General features: G+C 42.3%; 1 long non-coding RNA gene across 2 annotated transcripts in view; it reads right to left on the reverse strand.

Annotated features, from left to right (window-relative positions):
• Positions 1-27,595, reverse strand: part of LOC134482088 (uncharacterized) — a 74,265-nt gene that overhangs the window by 23,728 nt on the left and 22,942 nt on the right. The window contains exon 2 of one of the 2 annotated variants that reach the window (XR_010058112.1): positions 27,464-27,590. This is a non-coding gene — a long non-coding RNA (uncharacterized LOC134482088). Of the gene's footprint in view, positions 1-206; positions 27,591-27,595 lie in introns of those variants that run through there. The other variant, XR_010058113.1, reaches the window with a different exon arrangement.

The following is a 27,595-nucleotide window of genomic DNA, read 5'->3' on the forward strand; positions in this document are numbered from 1 at the left end:
TCTCTCTCTCTCTCTCTCTCTCTCTCTCTCTCTGTCTCTCAGTCTCTCTCTCTCTCAGTCTCTCAGTCTCTCTCTTTCTCAGTCTCTCAGTCTCTCTCTCTCTCAGTCTCTCAGTTTCTCTCTTCTCTTCTCCTCTCCTCTCCCCCCTCCCACCCCCGCCCCACTGTTATGGTCTCCCCCGACTTACATTTGAAAGGGGACTTGAAGTGACTTGTTGAGTCTCCCAATTCATGTGGTTTGAGGAGAACAGCAGCAAACTGGGGTCATGCTGTGAGGAGAAGGTTCCCTGTGTTTGGTTTTGTGAGACCTGATTAGAAGATGACAGAGTAGCACAGAGGGAGTGGGTTCACTCCTGATGAAAACAGCTCTGATTTGTGCACTTAGGAACCCTGTTAAGGCAAAGACTGAAAACAAGGGTTTCTGGAGCAGTCTGCACTTCCAGGTGACATACAGGCTACTGGGCTACTGCAGGAGATTGTCTCTGTCTTCCTCCAATTTCTCAATACAGAGAGGAAAGGAATTTGGTTGTAGGACCGAAGATTCAGTGTTTTCTTGCAAAGTGAAACAGATCTGCTCACATTCCATTGTCTGAAGCTCTAAGAGACAGGGAAGCAAGGGGAATGTGTATTTCTAGTCCTCTGTGAAGGACTGGCCAGGTATCTCTGGGTAAGCAGGGATTTTAATGTCTCATTCAGGGCCTTAGAATTCTCCCAATGCAATCAATAAACGCTAAGCTTAAATGGACCCAGAAGAACCAAACATCATTTTGTGTAATCCATTGTGAGCTACTCTCTCAGAAATGCAGGGAGGACTCCTCCCTTGCCTGAGGATCAATGGCTCTTCAGGAACCTTATTTAATTGTTTCTTTATCCCTGAGGTGTGGGTAATTTGTTAAGTGCATTGGATTTAAGTGCATCTGAGAGTGTAGATTACGTATCAGCTCTCTAGATATGTTGAATAAAAGGTGTGGCCTTGTTCAAATAGGCCAGTTCAATAGAAAATAATTATATCAGATTTCTATTTCATGCTGCACAAAGTGACTGATAAATGAACCAGCGCCTGCTTCCCTGGAAAACAAATGAGCTTAAAACAAACTGAAATCCTGTTTGCTTCAAAAGAAGACTCGAGATTTTGGATTTTGCAGTCAAATGGATAGAACTAGAAAATATTATCCTGAGTGAGGTAATTCAGACTCAAAATGACATGCATGGTATATACTCACTAATATGTGGATATTAGCCAAAGAGGACAGAACACCCAGGGTACATTCCTGAGTTTCTTATTGCAGCCATTCGGATTGGTGTACCTTCTCTGAGCCACCGTACTAGAGGACCAACCTGGTTCTCTAACAGTGCACCATCTTGGTTTGCCCTAAAAACCTATTAAAAATATATGACAAGCAACATTCTACTGTATATATTTGGCTTCTTAGTCAAAGATCAAGTGTCCATGAATGGTGCTTTTATTTCCAAGGCTTCACTTCTATTCCACTGATCAACCTGTCTACCTCTGTACCAATGCCACGCAGTTTTTGAGGAGATAAACATGTGAAAGGCCCAAAGTGAAGATGCTTTAATCCTCCTTGTGATGGAGAAAAAAGCAGTCATGGGAGGCAGAGGGAGGGAACAGCCTGAGTGAGAGAGAGGAAAGGGAGGAGAAAGGAGGAACATGATCAGGTATTGTGGTAAGGACAAGAGAGTAGTCCTGAGGGTCAGCAGAATACACGGAAATATTCAACCTCAGTGGGCGGCAGGTGAGAGGACTCTCTAGGTGAGACCTGGGAGTTGAGAGATTCTCAGGACTCAAAGGGAAGAGCGTTAGATGAAATTCCCAACAGTGGGGAAAGGGACCTTGTGGAGTCCATCTGCAGTAGAAAGACAGGGCATCAAGAGGAGGGATGGGGCTGCCATTCCACAGTCAAACACTCTGACAGCATTGTTCCTGTCTAAGGGAACTGCAGGGACAAAACCAGAGAAGAAACTGAGGGAATGTAGGCCCAGTGGCCTGCCCAAATTGGGACCCATCTCAAGGGGAGGCTCCAAGGCCTGATACTATCACTGATGCTATGGGGCGCTTATAGACAGGAGCCTAGAATACCTGTCATCTTAGTGGCCCAACAGGCAGCTGACTGAAACAGAGGCAGATACTTATACCCAACCAATGGACTGAAGTCTGGGACCCATGATTGAATTAATGAAAGGCTGGCAGAAGCTGAGGAGGCGGCTTACCAGCAGTCTCAACCAAACCCCGCTCCTGAGATCTCTCAGACACTGAGCCACCAGTAGGCAGCATACATTAAATGGTCTGAGGCCCTGGACACACATACAGCAAAGGCCTGCCTGTTCTGGCCTTGGTAAGAGAAGTGCCTAAACTTGGAGAGACTTTCGGCTCCAAGGAGTTGACAGATCTGGGTGGGTGATGGGGGTGTAGGGGGATGTTAGGGACCTCTTCTTGTAGACAGGGGGGAGGAGGAATGGGATGAGCAACAGTGGAAGAGCAGACATGACTGGACTGTAAAAAAAAATAAAAGAAATAAAAAATTGTTCATGCAAAATTCTCAAAAAATTATCTTAAAAATGTGTGCTTTCGTATGTGTGTGTATACACATGCATATAGGTTTTGCATATGTGTGAGTGTGTGCTTGTGCATATGTGTGTGTGTGTTTGATTCCTAATGTTGTTGGTCACCTTGACACATCCCTAGGAAGAGGTAACTTCAATTTAATAATAGATGTGATCAGACTGGTCTGTGGACCCTATACCTGAGATGCATTGTCTTCCTTACTAAGTGATGGAGAAGCGCTCATCCCACTGTGAGTGATGTCATCCCTAGGTAGGCGAACCCAAGCTATGTAAAGAAAGCTACCTGAGAAAGACTGAAGAAGCAAGCCAGTAAGTAGCATTTCTTCATGGCCTCTTGTTTCTATTCTAATATCTGCCTTCAGAGGTGTGTGTGTGTGTGTGTGTGTGTGTGTGTGTGTGTGTGTGTGTGTGTGTGTGTTTATGCACATAAGTATCTGTAAGTACAGATACATATACACATACATACCCATAAAAGGACTAGGCAAATGAAACAGTGGATAAGGCACTTGCTGTGCAAGCATGAAGATCAGAAGTCAAGTCCCTAGTAGGTACATAAATGCAAAATGGACACTCGGGAAGCAGAGACTGGATACCTGAACAAGGTGGCTGACTAGACTAATCAGTGGGTTTTGGATTCAAAAGAGAGACTACTCAATATATAAGTGCAACGGGATTAGGGCATACAACTGGCATTGATCTCTGACCTCCACACAATGCTCACACAAGTTCAGACATATCTATACACACACACACACACACACACACACACACACACACATACACCCACACAGGTTCACTCTTGCACATATGCTCACACACAAACCCCACACTGCTTTAGGCATTGGGAAGGTTGTCCTGAGAATCCTCAGCCCTCAGCATGAATGACTGGATGCCTTTCTGCAATGTGCCCTGGTGTAACTTTTTTGTTGTAGAAAATATTTAATCTCAAATTGGAGTTTCTACCCTTCCTTTGGTCATTCAGTTCCTAGATAAAAGACACACAACATTTACATTATTAATAATAATGACAATAATAATAATAATCATAATTTGCAACAAAATTAATCTTAAATTTTTATCAATTTACAATGATATATACTAATAAAGCCTGAATCAATATATATAAAATTCTGGGTCAATGTATGAAATATAACCTCAGTTCTGCATCAAAATATAAACATCTCTACCAAGGTAAGATTATGGCTATAAAATGGTGTTTTTTGTTGGTGGTGATTAGGAGTATATTCAATAATCTACCCCTATTTGTCTACATTTTAAATTTCTCTGTATCCCCCCTTCTTCTTCTCAACCCTTTCCCTTTATCTGAGAAAGAAAGGAGGGGAGTGAAAAGGAAAGGTAAGATGGAAATTCCCAAGTCTATGCTCCTTGTTTAGTTTCCTGCCTGTCCAAGACTATCATTATTTGTAAATCATCCCATAAATGACAACACATATATAATTTATAAAATGACCAAAAGTATACACCCCAATATAAGGGACTGGGATGACTGTCTTTATAGAATTGCTTCTTGCTGAATTGGGGTGAAGAATTCCTGTTTGGAGCCTCACAACAAAATTAGAAAAATGTTTAAGTGAAAAGAAAGCTGGCTGGCATCATTTGTTTTCTAGTCTCTAGGTGCTGAAAAGTTCAGGGCTTAGGTGAAGTCCTGATTGGAACAGTGTGAAAGGTCATTTGGGATTAGCAGTCCTTCCTAAAGCTGCTCTAGAAGCAAGTCTCTGGAAACAGCATCGGTTTGAGGTCTGGTAGATCAGGGAGCTGGACAGCAGGTCTCAGCGTCTCAGCACCCCCAAGGTCGAATCCTGTCAGAGCTGTTCACTTGGTCTTCCATTCTGTAATGTATAAATCTTACAAGCAGTATATAGCACTACGAAGACAGTCATAGGGAGTATGAGGATGTACACACCAGCTAAGGATGCTTTTGTTCTTTGAGCAGGTGAAGGAACACTGTCTCTCTTCAGAAGTTACTTTGAACACGTAATCAAACTGCAGCGTAAATCTCCCTTCACGCCATCGGAAGGGGTAGTGTGTAATAGGTCCTAAGAACTCTGAACACAACAAGATCTAGTGGTCACGTAAGCTCAAGTTCTGTCTGGAGACATATCTATGTCCCAGTCAGTTTCAGAGCTGTTTCAATAGAGGGTTTAATAATACACACCACCAGTGCATTTGGTTCAATTCATTTATTCCTGTCTGTACTCGAGATCTTCAGGGGGGTCTCCTTTCATCAGATCTGATCCTTAAACTTTGGAAGGAGTTCAAAGCCTTTTCTTCTTTCCTGTTAACATAAATGTAAAATCTTTTCCCCAAAATATCGTGTCCTTGGTCCAGCAACCCAAGGTCATCAAAAGTGGAGGTTAATTCAATTTAGCAGCCCCCCCCCTTTATTTAGGTCTGCTCTATTTTGACCTCTCTCATAGAGGATTTGCAATATCAACACAACCATAGAACTTACAACCACCTTCTTCTTGATATTTTAAAGCAATTATTATTTATTGAATCAGGGTTTCTCTGCGTAGCCAGGCTGACATGAACTGTAGATTAGGCTGGCCTTGAACTCACAAGGAACCCATTTGTCCCTGCCTTTGTCTTCCAAGTATTGAGATCAACGTTCCTGATTTATTTATCTATATAATCTTGAAAACACTTCTATCAATTCCCATTTTTTCTCCCTTCATTTAAGGTCAATATTCTGTGGCTAAATATCCTGCAAGCGCAGTCTTGTTATATAAATTAATTTGATATCCTTCTCTATATCCAATGTCATTCAAATTTCATTCATTTACTGTATAAGCATATTCCCAGCCATTATTACCTGTTGAGAGTTTGTGGCTTGGGCCATGGGCCAGGCAGAGCAATTGCCAGTTCTCCTGTGGAAGCCCTCATTTACAGAGCCTGGTTGTTCATACCAGCAAGATGGCCTATTTCACATTAGCTCTCATGAGCTGCCATCAGTTCTCCTGTGGGAGACCCCGTTCCACGGAGACAGGCTGACTGCTCAGAGTGGTAAGAAACTCTACTCCATTTATTTCTTGTGAGCATAGCTTTGTTTTTCTGTTGGATAAAAGCAAAACAACTTCTCCCCAACCCCTTTTCTGGGTTCTCCCATTGTCATTGATCATGAGAATTTATCTTTCCTTTGACAAAATGCTTTTGGGCAACAGAAAACCATAATCTTTTAATTTGAAATTGTAAACATACCTTATGTGGATAAATATACTCAGATATACAGTTAAGAGTGGTGTGTATTTTATTCTTTAAGTTACTAAGAACATTCCTATTACCAAGCAAAAACCTATATAGTATACAAATAAGGAGAGTATGTAATTTTGGCTCCTAGACTATTGCTTGAAAGTGGCTGTATCTATCAGCAGAAGGTCCCACCCTGACTTTATTGTGTAGACCAGCATGGTCCAGGACTCAGAGATCTGCCTGTTTCTGCCTCCTGCGCCTGCGATTTCTTAGCTCAGATGCTGGTTGCACCTGTTACTAGGCTGACATCTGTTCCCAGCTCAGAGCTGCACTTAGTGGCAGTGCAGCAGCAGCCAGGCACCAAGTAGAGCCCTCAAGGCCCTGGGCTGGCCGGCCAGTGTTTAAGCCTCTTGATTTGTCTCTCAGGAACTGTGCCATTTGGTGAGCAGGGGTAGAGCTACATTTTAGATCAGGTTAACTCCTGCAATCACGCCCTGGAACCATGCATACCAAACCAGCATGCACTCCTATGCTTGCTGGAACCTTGCAAGTCTTTGGGGGGTGGGAGGAGAAATAACTTTGCTAAGGAACTGGGACTTCCTGCCCCTTAAGCCTTAAAGTGACAGCACAATTTTTTTTCCAATCTGGGAATCTGAAGTCTGTTTTATTAAAAGTGAGTTATTGCCACATTTTGGCTTGCTAATGTATTGTAGAAATATTGAATCTCAGATATGGGTTTCTACATGCCTTTGATCATCAAGATTCCAGATAAAAGACATACAACATTTATATTTATAATAATAATCAGCACTAGTGCTGGACTGATATCTACCCGCTATGCTGTTAAAATCTACTTCCCCATCAATAACCCTGAGTTATAATTTGCCATGTACCATCTGCAGAACTCGTAACTCCAATTGGCTAGCCCTCCTGGCTGTGTTTTCATGATTCCCCTACTCCATGATGGCTTCCTCATTCTTCCATCTTCTCTCTCCCACCTCACGGTCCTGCTCAGACCCCAAACCTGGGAACCCCAAATGCTGCCCATATCAACTCTGCTCAGGTATAGGCTGTAGTCATCTTTAATCACTATGCAGGGATAACTTAGGGGACGAGGTTACATAGCCTCACCTGGGTCTACATGCAGATTCTCTCATCCACCAGGCCATGTAATTAGTATTCCATTACACAGAAAAAGATCAAACCTCAACACTTTCCTGCTCCTTCAAAAGCCACCAAGTGTCCTCACTGGTCCTGAAACCAGAACCCAGCCAGTGTTCTGTGTATAGCACGGAACTGCCTTTTATCTAGGAGGTAGTTTATAGGCAACTTTGCCAAGTTTTATGATGGGAAGGTGATTTCCTCTTAGCCATCCTCACTGACCCTGGACTTGGAAGGAAGAGACCTATGTTTGCCCAAGGAGGGACAGATGGGATTGATTTCAGTCTGTCAACAGTTCACTGACATGAAAGATTGAGAAATCCTCTCTTGGGTATTTTTAGAAGACATTAGATCACAGGACAACACTGCTATCCTTTTCTTTTAAATGGAGTTGATAACGCTCTTACCATCCAGGTAACTCGTTTTGATAATGTACTGATCCAGACTCATTGGTCACTATGAAGTTGAAGGAGATGCCTGGTATCACTATGATAGAAAATATTCATTTCCAAATAATCAAATAATCAAAACTTTTCTCATAAATTAATAATACAGGTCTCTAACTGAAATATAATGAAGTTTAATGAGTTTTTCTCAGAGAGAATTTTCTTCAACTTTGAGTAAAATTAGCCCTACTATATAACAGCATTAGAGTAGAAAAACCTCCTTTCATTTCTGTTTGTATCAATGGTGGGGCGGTGATACTGTTATTGATTTTGTCTAAACAAATGCTAGCACTCAAAGAATAGATGGAAATACCTGCAAATTAAGGAACATCTTCCATATACAGATCCATTTTAAGTAATTTATAGGCCTTTTCTTTCTTAGCAATACTAGAGGGTGTACTTGCGATCAGACACAACCCATCTGGGTGCAGTTTGTCAGGAAGAATGAACTTTAACATTATAAAGAAGATAACTTTTTATTATATGAGTTTAGAAGTTCAAATATGATTTTTATGAGACTAAACTGATCAACACACCCATCTTTACAGTTTCTCTCTTTGGTTGGACATTATATTTGTTTTATAAGAGTCAGAATTCTTGGAATCCAAAGAGCACAGTCAGAATCATATGCAAGAAAGAGCAAGCTGCTTAGAACTAGGTGTTCTTGGAATTGCAGTCAGCCACAGTAGGAGAGCATCCCACGGAAGGGCTTAACCTATGTGCATTTATGTGCACTGTTAAATGAGAAGCCTAAAAGTATTTCCAGGATCAGATTAATAATGTGACAAGCTGGGCTTCTAAGGTTGCAAGGGTTGTTTTGTCTGTTCTTCCAGGTCACATAATATCCTCAAACAGTAACAAGCAAATAATAGCCGAGTGTTCATGGCACATGCCTGGAAGGCGGGGACAGTAGGTCTCTGAGTTTGAGGCCAGCTTGGTCTACAGAGTGAGTCCCTGAAGGTCTAGTGCTAAACAAAAAAAGAAAAACAAAAAAAAATCTGTCTCAAAAAACCTAAACCCAATAATAATAATCATGATGATAATAATAATAATATTAACAACAAAAAAATAACAAATATAATAAAAATAACAACTGGCCAAAACCCAAGGCTTTCATTTCTTGCATATCACCTACCAAGTGAAAAATATTGTACAAAACTCTAGGTATCTATGCTTACCTCGTTAGACAGAATCCTCACATGCCTCCCTCACAGACAACTGTCAGAGAAAGGCATTAGGCTTGCTCAAATTAACTCAGATTAGACATAATCTCGTCATATAGAACTGAGTCCATTGGCTCTGCAGTGAACAATGTCCTTCACATAGGCCCATGTCCTACTTCCTGGATGCTGTCCATATGCTACCCTACCTGGCAAATAGCATGGTATAGATGCAGTAATATTGAAATTGGGGTGTTCAATAATATCATAAGAAGTCTTTTGAAAGTGAGATTGAAAGATTGGATTCTGAGGTTTGTGAATGGATGTGGAACCTGAAGTAAAAGCAGAATTAGGATGGTGTCTAGGAAGTAGAAAAGATAAAGAAATTGATTGTTTCTGTTGTTGCTCTAGTTGGCAGCAAGACCCTGGGGGAGGGGGCTCTAAAAATAGGACAGACTAAAGTTTTCTGAAATAGTCAACATTATCCAGAGCCTCAGATGATGCATCCCATGAGGATTAAGAAAGGTCACCTAAGTCAAGTTCTCATGAGATCAGGCTGTATGATCAGCCATGAGAACAAGGAGAAGCTGCACACAGGAAAGCATCGTTTTCAGTAACAGACATGGATCTCAACAGCTGAAGGGAACTTGTTCCTGTCCACTACTCCTCAGAGAGCATGAAAGCACATTCCAAGAACAATTTGTGCTTTGAAAATCTGATCATCAGAACCTACAATAATTAACCCATGATATTTAACCCATTAGATAGGTGATAACGTTTTAGAGCATCGAGAGGGAATTGTGCATCCAAGGAAAATTAAGGTCTGAGGCTCTGTTATCAGCTGTGGAGAGACACAGAGCTGGGGATGTAGCCCAGGTCTTGTGTGGCTCTGGGTCCAGTGAGCACCAGTCAGAAAAATGAAACAGAAGGAATTGTACATTGATAGTTCACAAGATATTGTATACTTCAGAAGACTTTACCAAAGAGCAGTAAAGTGAATTTGGGTACAGAGAACCTCACAGATGCAGCTTAGGTGTTGGTGCGTCTAGAACAGAGGTACCCACAGCCTGCAGGCCACATGTAACCAGGTTAGGTGTGAATATGGTACAACACATAATCTTAAAACATGATGAGATATCTTGGTGATTTTCTGTTTGGTAACATGATTCTATGTTTCTCTAGTGTGAACTTCATAGATGACAGTATTCTGTTAGCCTGTTACAATAAACTTATGACTGCTTTCATGACACTTTGTTCATAGTTTGGACACCATTAGATTTAACATTTGGTCCAAACAATTCTTGCTTATCTAGTGTAGTCCAGAGAAGTCAAAAGGTTGGACATCCCTAGTCTAGAGCTTGTTTGAATGATAGCATTGGATAGTGTTTGGTAGGTTGATCTCTTCTGATCTTAGTTTCATAATGTCCTATTGCTGAGTTGTATTTGAGATCTAAGAGAAAACAGGACAATTCTATTTACCTGGTCCCCCAAATATGTTAGGGAAGTCAATGATATATGTTTTAAGGAAGGTGCTGTGACTTAGACTTAATGATGTCAGATACAGACATCTCAGGAGTTATGGCCTTTGTCTTCAAGATGGCTGCTTGTAAACCAAAATATCACTTGATTGTAAGAAAAGGAGGACATAGGGAGAGAAGAAACCAAGCTGCTCTCATCCTAAGGAGATCTTCCCGAAGTTGCATTTAACAAGTTTGCATATTTTCATTGATGGAAATACACATGGTCTCTCGTAGCTGCAACAGAAACTGGGATTTGCCACCCTGAGTGCAGTACCTGAGCCCTCTTAGCCATCCTCATGGTGAACTTGAAGTTTTGGTCTTTCAGGTAAATGGTGTGCTAGATTTTCATTCTGTGACAAGAACCTGAAGAAAGTAGCTTAAAGGGAGGAAAGACTGATGTTTGACCAACAGTTTTAGGAATTTCAGTGGATGAATGGCTGCCTCCTGTGTTGTGAGCCTGTGGTCAGGCAGAACATGGTGCTTCCTCCAGAAGTTCTTTTATTGATCAAGATAGTTTCGCTATTCTGAACTTTTTGTTATTCCAAATGAATTTGCAGATTGCTCTTTCTAACTCTATGAAGAGTTGAGTTGGAATTTTGATGGGGATTGCATTGAATCTGTAGATTGCTTTTGGCAAGATGGCCTTTTTTACAATATTAATCCTGTCAATCCATGATCATGGGAAATCCTTTCATCTTCTGATGTCTTCTTCTATTTCTTTCTTCAGAAAATTGAAGTTCTTGTCAAACAGATCCAAAAAGCTTGGAATGCTCAATTCACAAACCACATGAAGCTGAAGAAGAAGGAAGACTGAAGTGTGGATGCTTCAGACCTCCTCAGAAGGGGAACAAAAATACTCACAGGAGGAAATACAGAGAGAAAGTGTGGAGCAGAGACTGATGAAAAGGCCATCCAGAGACTGCCCGACCTGGGGATCCATCCCATATACTGAACCAAACTGAGACAATATTGCAGATGCCAAGAAGTGCATGCTGAACGGAGCCTGATACAGCTGTCTCCTGAGTGGCTTTACCAGAGGTTGGCAAATACAGAGGTGGATGCTAACAGCCAATCAGGGACAGAAAACTGGGTCCCCAATGGAGGACTTTGAGAAAGGACTGAAGGAGTCAAAGGGATTTTCAACCTCATAAGAACAAAAATATCAACCAACCAGACCCTCCTCCGACTCCAAAAGCTCACAGACACAAAACCACCATTGCAAGAGTACACAGACATGTACCTATGGCTATAGTCACATCAGTAGGAGAGGGTGGCCTGGTTGGGCATCAATGGGAGAAGAGGCCCAGGGTCCCTGTTGAGGGTCAGTGCCCCAATGTAGGAGAATGTCAGGGCAGGGAGGTGGGAGGGAGTTTGTGGGTGGGTGAGGGAGCATCTCATAGAAGCAGGAAGAGGGGGTGGGGGATGGGATTGCATGTTTCTGGAGGGGAAACTAAGAAAGGGGATAACATTCAAAACATAAAAATCCAATAAAAGAAAAAATGTGAAAAAAAAAGCCACAACATACAAAACCAAACAAAACAAATGGGACTGTGTCTCTTTCTGGACAGCAGAGGTAAAGTGAAGGCTGCACACTGAACTGTGACTCCTTCCTAGTCTCCTGCCTATTTTTCCCTCAAGAAAGTTGGCATCTAAAACTGTCATGTCTAGCGCCCATCCCTTTCTTTTGTTACCACATGAAGAGGAAGACTGGGAGTTTTTCAGAAGATAACTAGTACGTGAAAGTATTTTAGACATGAAAATAATGTAATTTATATGTAGTTAAAATAACAGAGATTTGGTATTTTACAAGCAAAAAGTGTGTTTGACCAGAAATTAAAGCCTAACTAGAATAAAAATTTTACATTCAGGGTAGTGTTGTTTTCTCACATCAGTGAGGGATGGCTAAGTAGAGGGCTCTGATAGCTCAAGGTATCAAGACTCCAATAAATATGATTCTGAAACAAAAGGGCAAAGTCCCCTTTCTGTCTCCTGGTGCACTTCTGAGTTTACCCATGCTCTGACTGCAGAATTACACCTCCTCTTAAATATTTGCTAAGGACAGACCGTTTCCAGGATGTGTAAGCTCTGAAATACCATAGCTGTCATAAGTAATAATCCTGACCCTTTGTATGTCACAGGAAATTCTATTAGCTCGACAAAATTGATTGCTTAAGTTTTAAACTTTTTTCATCATGGGAAATTGAATTTTTCTCTCCTGTTTTCTTATAATGTAGACTATTATCACCACGTGTTATCACTAATGTTTCCAGTATTTTCCCTGTAAACTTCCTATGTATTTCTCATTATACCTGTGTAAATTAAAAATGAAACTTTTAGACTATTTCTAAAATTTGTCATGAAAATCCATATTGTACAGAATCAAGAGAGACTTGTAAACCCCAACACATGGTGTTCAACCAAGTCATAGAGAAGGAATCCCCACCCATTAGACAGTCCCTGACCATGCACTCAGGAGTTTAATCCTCTCCTGTTTGTTAGAACCTTGTTATGAAAACCAAAGAGACATATGAAACAAGATAATCTTCCACAGTTTAAAAGAGAAAATAAAACAATCAAGAAAAACCCTCCCTGAAGGAGCCTAGAAAACATGGCAGGAGGTTATTGGGGATCAGAAAACAAAATCATATCTGTCGTGGTTTATAAAAAAAGGAGCTATTTGGAAAGAGGTGAAAAATGAGATTGTCAGCTCTAAAAGGCACAGATATAAACAATTGGATAGAAAAAGCAATGTGAAAGGCTATCCAAGAGGCGAGATGTCACTCAAGTGGTCACTCACAGGAACAGGAACAGGAACAGGAAGAGGAAGAGGGAGAAAGTATCAGAGAAGGAATAGGAGGCAGCAGGGCTCCAGGACATAAGACTGAAAGGGAAGGTAATGTGTACTGAGCATGAAGCCATGTGTCTGAAAAGACCATACCAGGAAAGTAAACTTTAGGCCACTAAAGACAAAGTGGGTCTTAATTACTGGAGCCCCCGACTTCTTGAAATTTGCACTGGAATTTGGATAAAAATGATGGAATGGCTTTAATGGGCACAAAAAAATGCCCAAGCTATGAAGAGTGACCATAAAGTAGAATGGTTTGCAATGGCCACTTAAAGTATATGCAGCCTTTCCCTTTCCAGTAGGAGTTGGTGAAAGGGGTGTCTCCATGACAGGATGGGACAGGATGCACGGGAGATGCAGCCAACGCACGGTATAAGGAGTGCAGTGTGCACAGGAGCGCAGAAGAACTGGCCTCCGGGACTGAAAGAATAGCGGCAAAGGCTACAGGGAAATGGAGCAAAAGAAAGAGGAACAGACAGGAAGCCCTGCTGAAGGCTCACTGATGAACTAACTGGATAGAATGTGGGAAATAAAGACAATGGGAACTCTAGGTAATTAAGTGCAGGAAACATGGGGTTGTGCAAGAAAGGAAATGTAACATCAGAACCATACAGAGCCAAACAAAACTACTGTCCATTTAATCACAAAACATCCCTATTTTATGTAATCCATTCTTAAGCCAATGAATGTTCACTGCAGATGGGATAATTATCAGGGAGATTTTATACAAAATAAGGCAGCCTTCCTATAATTCTGCAGAAAAATAAATTAAGGATTGTGTTTAGTTTCCAAGATATCAAAGGAGGGCTATGTATGCAAACAATGGAAAAACAAACTTGGGGAAAGTTTAAGTTAAAAAACAAAAACCAAAGGTAAACATCTGGAACAACGCAAACCTCTGAGGTGGAAAGAGGAGAAACTCGGTTAAGGCACATCCTGCTCCATCACTCTTGCCCCCTTTCTGGGGCGTCTGGTCTCTTATGTCTGTTAGCACCTTTTCCTTCTCAGGGTAGACAGTTTTCATAATAATTTCACCAAACTGGGAAGGTATCGAAGAAGGAACAGGTAATAAAAGAAGAATCAGATTAGTAATGCTATGATGAGCAAGAATGAACTACTGAAATGTCAGCACAGAGACAAATTTAAATTTATTATTGCTACTGAAATAATCCATATTCAGAAGGCTATCCATGTTATTATTTCACACCCTGACACCCCAGAAGGGCAAAGTTTTAAGGAAAGAAAGATCAGTGATTGCCAGAGAGTGACATGAGGCGGGCTTGTACAGGATAGAATATATAAAGAGTAAAGTGGCAGAGAGCATCCTAGGACGACAGGGGAGTCCTTTCTCTTGAATCTGGTCATGGTTATGGGATATCACATCTATGTTCAAACTCAGAACTCTAAACTGATACAAGTAAATTTGATTCGGTAGAAGTTTCAAAAAAATCAAAGTTTAATATTGCAAATTAGAAATGTAATAAGTTTTGGCTGGATAAAAGTCTCATTTAGTAAAATGCTTGCAATGCAAGCCCAGGGACTGAGTTTACCACAGAACCTATGTGAGGAAAAGCTCCTTCGATGGTGTGTGCTGGTTACTGGAATGGCAAAGCTAAGGTGATCCCTAGGGCTCAGATGTGAACCATCCTACCATAATTGGAGAGATCTAGAACAATGAGAGGCCCCTTTCTTTAAAAGCAAAAAGGTGAACCACACTGGAGGCTGTACTCTCGCTTCCATGTGTACACATATTCTGACATGAACACACACATGTAAAGCTACCGGGCATGGAGATATAACTCAATGATAGCAATCTTCCCCAGCATGCTTAAATTTCCATGTCTTCAAAGATGCATATTATAAGTCTGCACACATAGTTGTTTCTTTGTTTTATGTAGTGATCTAAAAGATCCTTCCTTCTCTGTCCCTGCCAAGGAATTAGCGCTTGTGTGGATACCCAGGGAAAAGGAGCTACCTATGCCAATGTCATTCTGTCACTAGTAGAACCATGGAACTGCCACTAAATCCTGCAGAGGGAACACCTGCCAGCATGGACGCACCTGCCGTACGGGCCCTGAGCATCCTGTCTGTATGGCCTGGGTGGATATTCTGGAAGGTTCTGTGAGACAGATGACGGTGAGTATGCTTCCAGCCCTTGCCACAGTGCAGCCGTGTGCTAGGAGGGAGTCAATCGCTACCCCTGCTTCTGTGAGCCTGGGTACCAAGGTGGGCACTGCGACTTGGAAGTGGATGAACGCGTTTCTGATCCCTGCATGAATGCAGCTGTATGGATCAGTGAGCTAGGAAGTTACATGTGTGTATGTCCTCAAGAGCATTCTGGTGTGCATCGTGAGTTTGAAATGGATGAATGTGGATCCCAGCCATGGTCCCATGTGTCAGGATGCTCTCGGGGCTGTCTCTGTAACTGTGTATCTAGATTCCTTAGAGACAAATGTGAACTCCATTTTGAAAATGTAACAGTCAGCCATGTTTCCACAGAGGTCTATGTGTGGAAGGAGGAAAGAACAACTCTGTCTGCTCAGGTAATGATTCACAGGGACATACTGTGAGACCTTGATGTCTTTTTGTGACCAGAGCCTTGTCACAAGGATACAACAGGTGAAGACACTGTTGACAGCTATATTGTCACTGCTGCCCTTGATACACAGGTGTCTTGTGGGAGATGGACAAAAATGAATGCAGTAGCAACCCCATGCCAATTTGGGTGGGAATGTACACAGCGGGCCTCAGTCCTCAGACCTACATGGACACATTATGGGCCTGCCTTGCTCATTCAAGACTCTTGGAGTCTCAGGCTATGTTTGTATCTGTCAGCCTGGATTCACAGACAGGAGCCTAGCATTAAGGTCCTCTGAGAGGCTCAACCCAGCAGCTGACTGGAACAGATGCAAAGGCCCACAGCCAAACATTAGCTCGAGGATTTTTACATGGGTTGAAGAAGGACTGAAGAACCAGCAGGGGATAGGGACTCCACAAGACCAACCGAGTCAACTAAACTGTACCATGTGGGCTCCCAGAGACTGAATCACTGACCAAAGAGCATACAAGAGATGGACCTAGGTCCCCTACACATATGTAGAACATATGCAGCTTGGTCTTCATATGATCCCCTACAAGTGGAGTGGGGGATTAACTCACTATGCTGCCTGCCTGTGGATTCTTCTTCCCCAACTGAGAAGCATTATCTGGCCTCAGTGGGAGAGGAAGTACCTAGTCCTACAATGACTTGAGGTGCCAGGGTAGATTGGTTCATAGGGATGGACCACCCTTTCTCATAGGTGAGTGGGAGGGGGCGTGGAGTGAGGATCCATGTGAGGGGTGATTTGGAGGAGAGGAAGGCTGTGCTTGGGATGGGAAGTGAATAAATAAATAAATGAAAATCTTGCAATACTCTTTGTGTGTGTGTGTGTGTGTGTGTGTGTGTGTGTGTGTGTGTGTGTGTACTAAACTTGGTTGTTAACTTGACAAAATGAAGAAGAAGAAGAAACCTTTGCTAAAGAACGGCATCCATTAGATTGGCCTAGAGACACGTCTGTGGTCATTTTCTTGGCTAATCATTGAGACAGGTAGACCTGGGCAGGCACATAAGAAAGGTAGCTGATTAAAAGCAAGAAAACCACCCAGTAAGCAACATTCCTTCATGGTCTCTCCTTCAGTTCTTGTCTAGAGGTTCCTGTCTTGAGTTCCTGCCCTGACTTCCCTTAGGGATTGATTGTGACCTGGGCATTGTATGATGAAATAAATCCTTTTCTTTTTGTTTGTGTTCAGAGTGTTTAATCATTGTGACAGAAAAGCAAATTAAAACACTGTATTGAGTTAGAGTTAATGGGGACTGTGTGTGTGTGTGTGTGTGTGTGTGTGTGTGTGTGTGTGTGTGTGCGCGCGCGCGCGCGCGTGCGCACCCCACAGCTTACATGCTGTTCTGACTAATTTGATGTCATCTGGACATAAGCTAGTGTGACCAGCGAGGAGAAAGCCTCAACTGAGAAAACCCTCTCCATAAGATCACGCTGTAAATTATAGGGCATTTCCTTAATAAGTGATTGCTGTGGGAGGTCTTATTCCATTTTTGGGTGGGGCCACTCATGGTCTGCTGGTTTTGGATTCTTTAGGAAAGCACACTGAGCAAGCTATGGAGAGTGAGCCAGGAGGCAGCCCCCCTCCATGGCCTTTGCATTGGTTCCTACCTTTAGGTTCTTGCCCTGTGTCAGCTCCTGTCTTCCTCCCATGAAGAACAGTGATATGGCCAGATAAATCATTTCCGCCCCAACTTGCTTTTAGTAATGGCTTCTTCCCAGCAATAGAACCTTCACAAGCATACTTGTGGATGTCAGAGGACAAATTTCAGGCTTTGGCTCTCCCCTTCTTCTATGCTGAGACAAAATCTCTCTTGTTTCTAGGGTATACTATGTACTCCAGTGTAGACGTGAGTCTATTTCTGGTGAAAAAGCCAACATTCTGGCTTCTTACATGAGTTCTCATGGTTGGATTAATCGGACAGGAATAGCCAGTGTCTATCCAATGATCCATATACTCCCCTAGCCTTTCAATATTTTAAAAGCAAATACCTAATGTTCATAAAATAAATGAAGGATTAAATGAATTATGACAAAAAGCTGTCTCAGAATCAACAGATTAATCAGACAATGTTCAGTTTCCTCACAAAACCTCAGGTAACATATCCAATGGCAATGTTCTCTTTCCCACCATCAGTAACCACTACACTGAGTCTTATAATAATCACGTATCTGTGTTTGTTATCATACAAGTATATGTCAATAGCCCCTCGCTTATTCTTGAACAGTTTGATGTCATAATCCTCAGAACCCACAGATTTCCCTTCTGTTTATTTGTTTGAGACTTTATCTGTGGTGTGCGGGAACTCTACCCATTTAATATGTAGGTCTTTGTGGTTTGTCTTTGTGACTTCATGTTCATGATGAAGCCTAACATGTGTATATATGTCATGAATACAGACAGCTAGATGTGAAACAGGGATAACATTGCTGTCACAACTTATGTCCAAACCACCAACAGGGCCAACATTTCATACCTGGTGTTTTATGAAAAGTCCTTGTAATTATAGAGGGGAACTTTTTCAGAAGCCATAGAATTAAGGACAAAATATTTTTGAACATTTAAACCTTAAGTTTACCTGTAAAATTTGTACTTTGGAAAATTTAAAGGGGAATAATGCTTTTATATTTGAGAATATAGTATACTTATGGAACATAAAATATTTCATTTATTCATATGGATTCTTAGAGTTTAAAGCCAGGGCTTTGATTTTTGAACTTCTGGTTCTCAGGGACACAAGTTATAATAGTAACACAATATTAACATTCTAATTCTCAAGTATAACATATGTATATCATAACATAGACAAGCTAGATATAAATAACCTGTGTGGTTTATTTAGTGAGATTAGTACCGTATCAGTAAAATGAGTTAAAGTTTTATATGTGGCAATAAGTTAGAAAACACATCAATTCTTTGATTTGTCCTTGATTAAAATGAGAGTCAGAATCCTAGAGGAGGCCACGCTGTTTCGGACAGAACTTGCAGGTGAAGTTGTGGGTCACAGTGTTTTGTGAACAGAAATCTCAGCACTGCCAAGCAGCCTTCATCTCTCTGGCTAAGGAAAATCTTGATTAAATACTTCCTGTGTCATTTGTCCCATGGTATAAGCTGAATGCATTAATCTGCCCCTTGACATAAGCTTGCATAAATGTGAAAGTCTGTTTACTAATGTGAGAGAAGCACTCCTCTAATATTTGAGGTTGGTGTTAATGGTTTCATAACTACCTAAGAAAGAATATTCAACAATAGCTTTGGAAATGTGTGATATGGGAAAGTGGGTTTGTTCATGGACGCTATAAACTCTGTTTACCTCATGAGGCTGTTCTTCCCATGGATGTGTATTGATTGGTAACCAACTGACTGTCACCTCACAAAGCTGGCATTTGCAAATAAAATTAAAAGATGACTTTAGTATTTACTCATAACAAATACAGAACCTCCTCTTTCCTACGAACTATATATCAGTGTCTGTTTACTAAGCTTTCAGATAGACACTACCACTTTGTGTTAACTTTATATTAGATATTTAATCATGTCTATAAAGACATAAGATGAAAAATGATATGCTGGTTTACTACACTAAATTGTCTGGTCAGTCCTTGGAGGCCCAGCAGCTGAGTCTCCTGCCCTGTCCTCTCTGTGCGCCATCTTCTGGCCCACATTTGTAACTGCAGGAACGACTCTGCACTCTGCAGACCACAGTTCAGGCTGCCTCCTGGGAGATCTGCTGCCATCCAGAAAATCCAGGCAAGATACCAAAGCCCCAGTTCCCTGTGTGCTGGGCCCCTAGCAAGCCCAACAGCCCAGAGGTCTACCCCATTCTGTTCTCTACCTTACGGTCCATACCTCTACCCGAAGAGCAGATCTGCACTCCATTTCCTGGGCCATAGCTTTGCCTGCCTCCTGGGAGGCCTAAAGCTACCCAGCGCAACCAGGTCAAACAACCGGAGGCCTCTGCCATTACAGAATAGTCTCAGAAAACTGCAGCCACCAGGGACTACCAAGCCAGCCAGAAGAACAGAATCAACAGAAGCTAACAAAATATGGTAGCAGCAGAACCCAGCTCTCCTGCTGAAGTAAGTAAAGGATATCTAACTCACATAAAGAGCAAGGCAATGATCTTAAACCTAATCTTATGAAGGTGATGAAACCTTTATAGATAAAGTAAACAAATACAGGCAAATACAGTCAAGCAGGGGAAGGGAATGGATACAGTTGTGTAAGACCTGAAAGTAGAAATAGAAGCAATAAAGTAAACACAAACTGAGGCAATCCTGGAGATGGACACACTAGACAAGGGAACAGGATCTACAGACATAAGCATCACCAACACATTACAAGAGATACACTAAGAATCTCAGTGTAACAAAGAAACGGATATACATGCCAAAGATAATGACAAATCTAAAAATTTCTAACACAAAACAATCGATGTTGTTTAACACACAATGACAAGACCAAACCTAAGAATAATAGGGATAGAAGGAGAAAATTCCCAGCTCAAATGTCCAGAAAATAACTTCAACAAAATCATAAAAGAAAAATTACCCTGACTTAAAGAGAGTGTTATACTGTCACGCCCAACCTTGACCAGCAAGGAAGACACGACCAGAGGAGATCTTCTTCAAGCAGTTTTACTTGATACAATCTTCTGACCCCAGGGAGCCCCCACACCACACTTAAATAGCTAGCACTGGCCAATCCCAACAAACCACGTGGGTCATGCAGATAGGCTGTCACTATGCGGAACCTAGCAGGCCAGGCAGGCATAGCCAAATAAGGACTTGTTTACTACAAGGAGCAATCACTGTTGGGAGGGTGGGAGGCTGAAACCAGCGCCATCTTTGAGGAGCGGCACATCGCAGCTCCCTACAGTTCCCCCTTTTTGTTTAATTAATCAAGCAGGCAAAGGCACCGCTGAGTGTGGCGACCCCCCCTGTCTTAGGAACATCCCTTCATTAAACCCATCTCAGGACACCTCGTCGCCCACAAGGTTCCATGCTTAGGTAGAAGGGAAGTTGCCCGTCACTGGGCAGGGTCACTCACACATACTCAGGGGCGAGGTGCAACTAGGTCTTCTGAATGACCATAAGCCAGGCTTGAGGGGACTGTCCTGCCTCAATGGCTGCAAATGCCTGTACCACCATAGCCGCGTGCCACCTCTGGACAAACCTCATTCTATAGAGACAGCACAGGCTCACTAGGGAGACCAGCAGCAAGAGTCCAGCTAGGGCTCCCATAGCCGCCCACCGCCTCAGATGATTCATAGCAGCAGCAATCCAAGATGACAATCCCGTAGCCAGTCTAGCATCCACACGTGTGGAGTTCACAGTCACAATGGCTACACGTAGCTGATCCATTAAGAAATCGAATTCTCCAGTCCAATTACCCAGAAGATAACTTGACAACTGTTTAGACAGATTAGCAGCACGTGTAAAATTTTCATACTGAATACTGGTCACACATAGGCCAGAGACAGTATCTCCACTGACAACCTAGCTGTGCAAGCTGCCACAGTATGTCAATTTGCTTTTGTACCAGGTCAATTCTTTGATTGACCACCATCAGGCCACCTTTAAGTTGAGCATTAATGCCCGCCTGCACATCAAGAGCATGTGCCACATTGGAAGACAAATTATTCAACGTATGGGCTGTCTGCACGGAATGACTGATAGCTATGGCAGCAGTCGTTACTCCTACTGCGGCAAGGGATATAGCTGTAATTATGGCAGCGGTGATGCCAAAATCCCCTTTTTGTCTAAATAGAGTTATAGCATGGGGGGCATCCACAGGAACTGGAACCCATCTGGGCATACGAACAACCACAGAGATAGCAAACTTTTCTGCATCCCAGCATTGTGTATAAAAACAGGTATTATGGGTTGGGGATTTAGCGCAGTGGTAGAGCGCTTGCCTAGCAAGCACAAGGCCCTGGGTTCGGTCCCTAGCTCCGAAATAAAAGAAAAAAAAAAAAAGAAAAAGAAAAAACAGATATTAATAGAGCACACCAAAACCTCCCGAAACTCCTGACTAGCATTATTAACAATACCCACAAAAGAAAGATAAACATACAGGAGTGGGCTTAAAGGTCATGGCGTATCGGCATGGGTCTCGGGAACACCGATAGTATCCCCCACCAGGGCTCCATTTGGACCAGCACTTGGGTCACTCTGAGAAGTGTCAGCAACAGCAGGATCTTCATTCTTGCTGCACCTCCTGGTCAATCTCTCAGGGACCCACAACGGATCTTGCAGGTCCTGGGGAAACACACAAACAGACCCTCTCGCCCACGCCAGCACAGGATCTGGCCCATGCCATAAGCCAGTGAGCACATCTTTCCACTTCACATAACCTTTCAACGTGCCCGCCCGACACTGATGTCGGTCAGCAGCAGAAAGGCCATCATCAGCCATAATCAAAAAATTAAGAGTAAAAAGGGCTAAGGATATCTGTTCCTTGGGAGTTCTGCCATGGTCTATTCCCCCTTTTTGTTTAATTAGGCATTCCTTTAATGTGCGATGAGCTCGCTCAACAATACCTTGTCCTTGGGGATTATAAGGCAGGCCATGGCTCAACTGCACATTCATTTGCTTACAGAAGGATTTGAAAGATTGGGCAGTGTATGCTGGGCCATTATCAGTTTTCAAGTGTTGGGGCTTTCCCCAGGCAGCCCAGGCTTCTAGGCAGTGGCCAATAACATTGCGTGCCTTTTCCCCACTCATAGGGGTAGCATGAATGACACCTGAGCAGGTATCCACAGAAACATGAATGTATTTTAGAGTCCCAAATCCAGATATGTGAGTTACGTCCATTTGCCAAATCTTTAGGGGCAAGAGGCCTCTAGGATTAACCCCTACACTAGGGGGATGGTGAAAAGTGATACACTGTTGACATCCTAAAACTATCTGTCGAGCATCTGCTCAAGACAGATGAAACTTCTGCTGTAAGGTTTTAGTAGGCACATGAAATTGTTGATGAAACTGTCAGGCCTGATCCAATGATGAGCTTAAGAAGATAAACTCCATTCGGGTACATCAATCCACAAGATCATTTCCCTCACTTAGAGGACCAGGCAAGCCTGTATGAGCTCTGATATGCTAGACAAAAAACTTGTGATCTCTTCCGCAGATGATCAATTCCTGAAGTTCCCTCAATAGCTGGCATACCATACTGCTAATTTTAATAGGACCAGCCACTTCTAATATCTTAACTGCATTAACAACATATGATGAATCAGAGAGCAAATTAAAGGCAAAAGAACAATTTTTAAACACTTCCAGCACAATTTTGAGTTCAATTACTTGTGGAGAGCCGGGTTGATATTGACACAAAATTGGCTCTTGATGGTCAACCGTATAGGCTCCACAGCCAGTTTTGGATCCATCTGTAAAAATGTTTGGCAACCCCTGTATAGGAACACTGGAGGTAACTTTAGGAAAAATTACGGGATGTTCCTTAAAAAATGATAGCAAAGGATGTTTTGGATAATGATTATCTATCTTTCCATGGAATCCACAGCGTAATATGGCCCAATCATCCACAGTGCCCCATAAGATCTTTATCTGCTGACTTGTATAGGGCACTATAATCGAGGTAGGGGACACACCAAAGAATTGAGTGCATTGTTGGATCCCATTCAGGGTTAATTCTACAATGGCTGTAGGATAGTACTCTACTGATCTATCTGGAGAAGCCTTGGGATAAACCCAAAGCAGAGGGCCATCTTGCCACAACAATCCTGTGGGCTGCATGTAGGTGACTAGAATGCATAATATGATGTCTGCACCCTCCTTCCATCGATGTAAACCGGCGCTTTGTAATCTTTTTTCAACCTTCTTTAAAGCTTCCCTTGCTTCATCAGTCAATTGTCTAGGAGCATCCAAGGCCGAATCCCCAGCCAAATATTATACAACAGTGTTAATTCATAATTTGGTAATTTTAAATAACATCTGACCCAATTAATATCTCCTAGTAATTTTTGAAAATCATTAAGAGTCTTAAGATTATCTTTCCTCAATTCAATGTTCTGGGGGAAAATGGTATAAGGACTTACTTTTGCTCCTAAATAAGTTACAAGATTGCCCTTTTGTACCTTTTCGGGGGCAATAAACAAACCCTTACCCTCTAATAATTTAACTTCATTTATCTGTGCATAAACTTCCCCAGGGAAACCTGTCTGCTGATTAGCAAAACGCCCTTGCCCTAACAACATGTCTCTGTCCCAGGCTGCCCGCCCACCTCCTGCTGCTGCTAAATTGGCAGCAGCCTGTTCATTGGCATATTCAATTAGAAGAGCTCTCCAATCTAGATACTGCCCTGGGCTGAGGCACGCTCACGCCAGGTTGGTCCAATCATTAGGAGTCATGCAAAATCTGTGCAGAGCCTCTATCTGAGCAATAGTAAAGGAGATAGTGATACCATATGTTCTCACTGACTCAGCCAAGGCTTTAATCACCTTGAAATCAAGAGGCTCATGATATCTTTGTTGATTAGCATCCACATAGACAGGATAGGCCAAATGCAGCTCAGTACGAACTGCTCTCCACACTTCAGGGCAGAATGTACTACTCGAAACTCTACTTCCTCCCTCTACAACATTGCAGGGAGGAGGAGCTGAGGGGAACCGCCCAGGAGGTTCCTCCGCCATTTTAGGCTTTTTCCTTTTCTTCTTCTGTCTATTCCTTAGAGACTGTTTCCGCATTTGATCTACCAACTCTTGTAACTCTTCTTCTGAATCTGTTTCGTCTGTTTCCTCCTCTGTATCTGTTTTTTCTGAGTCTGTCTCCTTTGCGCTTCCCTGCTTTTCTGACCTCTCCTCTTGAAGCATTTCTAGGGCAGCTTGCCCCTTCTCTATAGCTGCCTGACAACATTTCTGATCTTCAAGGCAGCTACGCACTAAGCGCCATACTGGACGGACCCCAGGTTTCAGGGTCCCTTGTTCCCAGGCAAAGTCAAGGTCTTTCCCTAATTTTTCCCAACTTGCCACAGTAAGATTACCAGAGACTGCGAACCAGGGTGCAATGGCATCGCATTCGCTCAAGAATCTATGGTGCTCCTTTTTATTTTTAGTTTCTTTCGCTCAAACAGCTCTTGAAGAGCCAGAAAAATTGGATGAGACTGTGAGGTCCCCATGACAAAAACTTTCTACGCTGCTACAGCTAAATTCACTGCGCGTCTTGCTACTTTCGGTTCGCTGCTACCACGAACTTTCTTGCTCACTACCTTGAGACTTTATGGCCGCTTATTTTCCGAGGTCTTTATGGTCCCACCTTACCTTGGGAACTTACCAGCACTGCCCTGACTGCAAGAAGTTCTGATCTCAGGAGGTCCCGTACGGGCCACCACTTGTCGTGCCCAACCTCGACCAGCAAGGAAGACACGACCAGAGGAGATCTTCTTCAAGCAGTTTATTCAGAAACCTTGATACAATCTTCTTCTACGCTGGGGAACGCCCTACATCAGCTTAAGTACCCAACCAACCCCAACGTGCCACGTGGGTCATGCCGATAGGCTGTCACTATGCAGACCCTAGCAGGCCAGGCAGGCATAGCCAAATAAGGACTTGTTTACTACAAGGAGCGCTCACCGTTGGGAGGGTGGAAGACGGAAACCAGTGCCATCTTTGAGGCACGGCATGTCGCAGCTCCCTACATTATACATGTATAAGAAGCTCAGAAAACACCAAATGGATTAGATTAGAAATTAAAATTCTCCTGTCACATAATATTCAAAACATTAAATGTACAGAACAAACAAAGAATATTAAAAGCTGCAATGGAAACAGGTCAAGTACCATATGAAGGCAAACCTTCCAAAGTTAACCCTGACCTCTCAACAGAGATTTTAAAAGACGGAAGGGTTTGAACACGTCTTTCTGAATGTAAGGAATCGCAGATGTCAGGCAAGACTACTATACCCAGCAAAACTATCAATCAACATAGATGGAGAAATCAAGATATTCTATCACGAAACCAAATTTGAACAATATATTTCTATTAATCCAGTCCTACAGAGGTTACTAGATGGCACCAATAATATGGCATTCCTACCTCTCCAGCTCTGCCATATGCAACCTATGTGGTGTAGCTTTTAGCAGGTTTCATCTGGCTGTACTCAGAAGATATCTTGGATGCAGCTCAACATTATGGACTGAAGAGTGTGTGGATGGATTGGAGTTTAGCTTTTGAGGTGGGGGAGCTGAATACCTTCTAGTAATGTGAGCACAGGTCCCTAAGGGGTGAAAACACTATGAAGGTACTAACTCGATTTCTCCATGTTCACTGGGGGTGTCAGTGCTATCTTCAGCAAAGGGGCTTTGCTGTCAGGATATGGAGAACAATCAATCGCCTGAAATATGTGGGTTGGTTGGAGGTTCCCATGGCATCCTCTTGGCCAACAACTTGAAGAGATGCAACCCATTGCCAGTACTGAAATCTTCATTTGGTGACATGATTGTGGCTCTGTCTCCCATTTTGTATTTGAATTTCAATGTGTGTGTGTGTGTGTGTGTGTGTGTGTGTGTGTGTGTGTGTGAATTTCCTTTAGATCTCATTCACATATGTATATATGTTACAGTGCATCTATTCTATTCCATACAACCCCTCACACGCCTCTTCATTTTAGCCGTCAGCCCCTGTATTTCTTCCCTTGTCATGTCTTCTCCTCCTCTCCTCATTTGACCTTCCTGTTCCAGACCCTGTCTCTCAGCCACCATTAACTATATATTCTATTTCCCATTTAATGGAGATCTGTCCCTCTTCTCTCTTCCCTTACCCTATTCATAACCTGTGGTTATAGAGATTGCAGAAGTAACAGCTAACATCCACATGTAAATGAATATATAGCATCTTTTTAATTCTGGTTCTGAGTTACATTATTCAGGATGACTTTTTCTAGATCCATACATTAACCTGTGAATTTCATGATTTCTTTTTCCTTCTTAAGCTGCTAACAGTCCATTATATAAATGTACCACATTTTTAAATCCATTCACCTGTTGAGAGACAGATATTGGATCTTTCCAATCTCTGACTATTATGAATAGAGCATCAATGAACATGGTCGAGCAAGTGCCTCCATAGTAGGATGAAACATTCTTTGCACATACGCACAGGAGAGGGATCTTGAGGTAGATGCATTCCCAGCTTCCTGAGGAAGAACCACACTGATTTGCACAGTGGCTACATGACTTTCCATTCCCGTGGGCAGTAGATGTATGCTCCCCCTTCTCCACATCCTAGGCAACATGAGTTGTCACTAGTGTTATTTATCTTAGCCATTCTGAGAGGTGTAAGGTGGAGTCTCAGAGTTTGATTTACATTTCTATGACTACAAGGATGCTAAACATTCCTTTAAGTGTTTCTCAGCCATTTGGGTTTCCTATAGTGAAAATTCTGTTTATATATGCTCCCTACTTAATTAAGTTATTTCCTCCCTCAATATCGTTTTTTGGTTTGTATTTCTGATATCAATCATGTAGTATATATATAGTTGGAAATAATTTTTCTCATTTTTAGCCTGCCACTTAAACTATTAATGGCAAATTAGATCATTCTCTATGGGTGGACACAAAAAATTGGCATATACATTGCAGCAGTTAATAAGATTTATTAAAGTCACTTAATGAAAGATCCATATATAATAATACCCTGTTTGCATCAATAATTTAGGTGAATATACTTTAAAATATTCATACTAATTCTTCGAGAACTTCTTACAATGTCTTTTGATCATATTCCTCTCATATGGTCCCCCAAATCTGCTCCTTCTTCTGTGACTCTCAGCTTTGTATCTCTTCTTCATTATTTAATACTCGCAGGGATAGACCCTTAAAGAAAACCTTTCCTCCCTCCAGCAGAAGCCATTACCGTCCATAGTTCATCTGTTTAGTAGTGGGGGCTCATGGAACCTACTTATTCCATGCTTAAGTGTTACTAACCTGATACTGTGCAGGTGATCACAGTTGCTGTATGCCATGAGGGCAGGAGACACTGTGTTCCTCTGTTCTTCCTGACCTCTGGCTCCTACAGTCTTTCTGCTCCATTTTCCATGATGGTCTTTAGGGCCTTGT

This window comes from Rattus norvegicus, chromosome 15 (assembly GCF_036323735.1).
Source record: "Rattus norvegicus strain BN/NHsdMcwi chromosome 15, GRCr8, whole genome shotgun sequence".
NCBI classification, from domain to species: domain Eukaryota; kingdom Metazoa; phylum Chordata; class Mammalia; order Rodentia; family Muridae; genus Rattus; species Rattus norvegicus.